The sequence below is a fragment of the Carassius auratus genome, unplaced genomic scaffold (genome assembly GCF_003368295.1).
Source record: "Carassius auratus strain Wakin unplaced genomic scaffold, ASM336829v1 scaf_tig00044432, whole genome shotgun sequence".
Classification (NCBI taxonomy): Eukaryota; Metazoa; Chordata; class Actinopteri; order Cypriniformes; family Cyprinidae; genus Carassius; species Carassius auratus.
The window spans coordinates 87,937-93,432 of record NW_020526825.1 but is presented as its reverse complement, the minus strand read 5'-3'; positions in this window follow the sequence as shown (position 1 = coordinate 93,432).

Sequence of the window (5,496 nt, the reverse complement as noted above, 5' to 3'; positions counted from 1 at the left end):
AGAGAAAAATAAATAAATGCTGAGCCACTGCATGAAAGAAAAAACCAGTTCAAACTCTGCTTTCATACAAAAAAAAATAAATAAATAAAAAGTTTGATAATATCAGCGAGAGCTGGTTCTTCAGCGGTAATCCTGACGGATGACGTGAGCGATAACTGTAGAGACGGCTGGCTGCCACTGATTTATGAGGAGCCCATGGGTGCCGCGCACAGGAACAGGAAGCAGGGACTCGTCAGAGCTGCAGCTGAAGGCTATTTTTACAAGCTCTCGCCTGAAGCTGTCAGGAGGAATGAGAACGACTGGCACACGGCCAGAGCTCAACACCTACTGCAGCTCCTCCAGATGAATTCAGCTCCAGACAAACTTACAGGGACTTCTGCGACTCGCCGCCGGAAACACTAACGCACTTACAGAGGAAACTGATGCACTGGGGAAGTGGAAGAGTGGACAGTAGAAATATAAATATTAAAATATAATTTGCATGAGTCATGCTATTTCATGATGGTATCTGAACACTGGCATCATCAAGTTAGCAATGTTAAAAAGCCAAAAGATGAACTTTGTACAGATCAGACTGGTAACGCTAACACAAATAGCAAAATAGTAATAAATTAAATAACAAGATATGAAAGAATAATAAATAAAAGAATAATTATACATATAAAAAATATATAAGTATAAAAAACAAGACTAATAATAAAATGAAAAAGGTAATAGTAATCACAAAATAATAATTATAAATATAAAAATAACATTTATTTATTTTGTGATAACTTGTGTGTATCATGCTAAAATTACCAATGTTAAGTCAATAACTAATCACTAATGACTAACTAAAAAGATAATAACTGTGTATATATATATATATATATATATATATATATATATATATATATATATATATATATATATATATACATACATAAAATATAAAATAAATGTAATCATTAATCATTAAAATAATTATAAATATTAAAAATAAATTTATATTTTTTATGGTTCTGACTGCATACCTCCACTGTAAGTGCAATAACAACAATGAAATGTAAAAAATAAGGTATTTTAAAATAATTATATATTTACAAATAATAATGTCCAATATAAAACACTGTATTTGAAATGGCTAGCATTACTATTACTTTCAGTATTTCAGAACCGGTGTGATTAATGATATCTGATTAATGTCTATTATGATGATGACTGCATACTTTGATTGTAAGTGTGTTCGTGTCAGCTGGTCAGCAATCAGTTGTGTCGGAGGACTGGACTTCTCTGTCCTGAGCTCCTGTAGATATCAGCAGAAACAGAGGTGGAATGAGACGTCTGTCTGAGGAAAAGTGCAGCGGACGCAATAAACAGCACCTGCAATTGTGGCCAATGAGAAATCGATAGCACTGTTGTGTGTTAATTAGGGGCCGGCGGCGGACAGAGAGAGAGAGCAATCTCATTACTGCCTGTGAAGCCTGATCAATAAACAGGTGAACAGATCACTGATCTCCGGCTGTTTGGGGGAATTTCTCTTTCTCACACTCACAGAAAAACTAACGTATAGTCTTCACAGCATACAAACACTGTTTACACCTAAATAACCCACAATTGGTTCCAAATGAAATACAAAACTTGCTCTCATCTGAAAAGAGGACTTTGGACCACTGGGCAACAGTCCAGTTCTTCTTCTTCTTAGCCCAGGTAAGACGCCTCTGACATTGTCTGTGGTTCAGCAAATCTCTTCACACGTCTGTGTGTGGTGGCTCTTGATGTCTTGACCCCAGCCCCAGTCCAGTCCTTGTGAAGTTCACTCAAATTCTTGAATCTATTTTGCTTTAGAATCCTGCGGTTGGCTACGGTTCTCTTCGTTGGTTGTTTATTTTTTTCTTCCACACTTTTTCCTTCCACTCAACTTTCTGTTAACATGCTCAGATAAAGCACTCTGTGAACAGCCAGCTTCTTTGGCAATGAGTGTTGTGGCTTACCCTCCTTGTGAAGGGTGTCAATGATTGTCTTCTGGACAACTGTCAGATCAGCAGTCTTCCCCAAGACTGTGTAGCCTAGTGACCCAAACTTAGAGACTGTTTTGAAGGCTCAGGAAACCTTTGCAGGTGTTTTGAGTTGACAAGCTGATTAGCATGTCACCTTATTCAAATTATTTGAGGGTTTTTGATAAATGTGAGCCAAGGTCATCACAATTAAAAGAACCAAAGTCTTAAAATACTTCAGTCTGTGTGCAATGAATTTATTTAATACATGAGTTTCACAGTTTGAGTTGAATTACTGAAATAGATGAACTTTTCCATGACATTCTAATTTATTGAGATGCACCTGTATGCTGCTCTATTATGAATTAACTTAGAATGAATATCCATTTAACTATTTATAATCATAATGGCTTGATTTTCCAGTTGACTTTTCTCAGTTAATTTGATTTCTAAAAAAAATTAAAAATTACTGACTTTAACCTGAATTTTAATGAGTCTATATTTTACACCCTCAATTTAATGTGTAAAATATGATATCAAAAATGATACTGGACACCACTTGCTGAATTAATCTGAATTATTATTGCATACTGCGTATTAATCATTTAGAAATGCAGGAATAGCAAGAGCAGTATGCTAACATGTTATTCCCAGCATAGCCTGTATGTTAAATTAGCAGGATCTGACACATCTGACCTGAATAAACATTACAAACATCCCAATTAAATTCTGCTTTCCGCACGTTTCTCATCTAAAATGAGATCGTTAAAACTCGCAGGCACATGATTTCATCAAACGCTGCGATAAATGATGAAATGTTGCGAAGGAACGCAGCTCAGATGAGAACATTCAGAAACACAAGAGCAGAAATCTTACCAGAGCTGCAGAATTGTGATGTTTCTTTAATACGAGGATTGTTTCCGTCGTGGGATCGCTAGTGTAGAGATAAAAACATGTCAGGCCTCTTTGTGATTCACAAAATCTGTTTAAAATTCACTGTAAACTCATCACTTAAATAAAATATTAGACAATACGCTGTGACTGGAGATCACTTCCATGTTCTTAAGAGGAAACTGTCTGAAGCTATGAAATGTTAAGAAATGTGCAGTGCAGTCTGAACACCCTCAGTGTTTGAGTTTGTGAAGAGTTTTATTAGTGTACAAAGAACTGAATATGATTTATGATAATAAAGGTATATAATTAGCCTGTATATAAATTAGTTAAATCAGAATATTGTAACATTATAAAATTTGAACATTTTGTCAAGTGTGTAGAATTTAATAGGGACGCTAGTGACTAGGCTACCAATATCTAGCGACTACTAAATTCTAGGCCTAATTACTAACTGAAATAATAACTGAGAAGTTAAAACAGGCTAATGCACAATGTTTCCATCTTACATGTACGTTTCAAAACGTCATATTTTATAAATATTTTTTCTGCTTATTTCAGTTAATGTCATATAATTAGCAAGCTAAGCTAGTAGTACTGACAGTAGCTATCTTGAAAAAATGGCTGAAGCTGGAGAATGGCAAAAGTAGAAGAACTGACAGACTGAATCAATTGAGTGATTCATTTACACTGGAACAACTCCGATTGATTCAAACTCTTGAGTTTTCGACATCGCTTATAATGAGTTTAAAAATATTTTATAGTGACTGGTGAAACAGACCTTTTTGACAATCAGAATCAGTTAAACCATACTGCATACTGCAAAATGATTCATGAGTCAGTTCGGGAGTTCGTAGCGGGATCGCGAATAATTTGAGTCAGTTTGGGGATCAGAATCATTTGAATCAGTTGGGGAGTTCGTAGCAGGATCGCGAATCATTTGAGTCAGTTATTGGGAATCGCGAATCATTTGAGTCAGTTTGGGAGTTTGGAGCGTTTTCGCGAATCATTGAGTCAGTTTGGGGATCGCAAATTATTTGAATCAGTTCAGGAGTTCGGTGCGGCTTCGCGGATCATTTGAATCAATTCGAGAGTTCGTAGCGGGTTCGCGAATCATTTGAGTCAGTTCGGGAGTTCAAAGCGGGTTCGCGAATCTTTGAGTCAGTTTGGAGGTCGCAAATCATTTGAATCAGTTCGGGAGTTCGGAGCGGGATCGAATCATTTGAATCAGTTCGGGAGTTCGTAGCGGGTTCGCGAATCATTTGAGTCAGTTCGGGAGTTCAAAGCGGGTTCGCGAATCATTTGAGTTAGTTTGGGGATCGCTAATCATTTGAATCAGTTCCGGAGTTCGGAGCGGGATCACTAATCACGAAAGATTCGTGCTCGTAAATTTTCTAATTGGCCATAACCTTTAATTCGTTGCTGCCAACTGGGGTGGCAGCAGGGGTGGTAAAGGCTTTCTTTTAGGGTGGCCACCCTGGTAGATCCACCCCTGTAGTTAATCCTACATAAATGTGAAACCGTCTCTGAATGCAAAACACAGGTTTTGTATCATGAGAAGTTTAATTTCACTCCTTTGATTTATGTATTAGCACACACTGTCTTTTGTATTAACGGTATTACTCATTAATCTTTCATAACAAAATATCTGGATATCACCGCTTTCATCCTATTAACAATGGCGGAGGATTTAGTGAAATAAATCAAAGCAGCGAGCGGAAGTGCGCTAAATATTTCATGGCGTGTAATTGAATGCAGGCAGCGAGGATCATTAAAATGAAGGGCGTTTGTGTCTGCTGGTATACAGTCTGACTCAAATGAATGAGAAACCACTCACCAATCTGCATTCTGAACACGAGGAGATCCCTGTCCGCCTGCGCGAGGCTCCAGAGATGTTGCGTCACCAGATACAAGCGGAATACATTAGATTCAGGCCCGAGTAAACCACAGAGGAACTGAAACTCAACTGCACTTTACAATCAAACAGTCACAGTTAGTTTTCTCAAATGGGAGAGCGATTTAGATAAATATATATATTTATATTATATATATCAAAACAATTCCAGTTGTCTGGTTAACTTTATTTTATTTTATTTGTGTATCTCTTATTTCAAAAATATGATATAAAATCATTAAAAATAACACAACAACATGTTTTTATTTTCCCTACTAGTTGAAAATATTAAAATACCTAGGCACCATATTAAGATATGCTACCCAAAATCTAAAAAAATAATAATTACAAAAGATAAAAATTTCCATTTAATCAAAATATAATATAATAAAAAAAAAAACTTGTTTTTATTACACCTACTTATTGAAATATAGGCCTAACACAATATTTAGGCACAATATTTGGATTTGCTAGACTGTAAATGTGAAAAACATCAAAGTCTACAAAAAATAATTTGAAACAATTTAACAAATAATTGCTTGTAAATATATTTTATTATATTATATATTACATAAAATATATTATTTAAATATGCTACACTGGGAAAAGAAAATCCCCTAAAACACATTGAATTAAGCGTGAAATTTTGAGGTAGTAACACTTATATGTTATTTTCTTGTTCTCTATTAACCTTTTTTAGTGTAGAATCATATGAAGGTTGCTTTCTCCATGTTT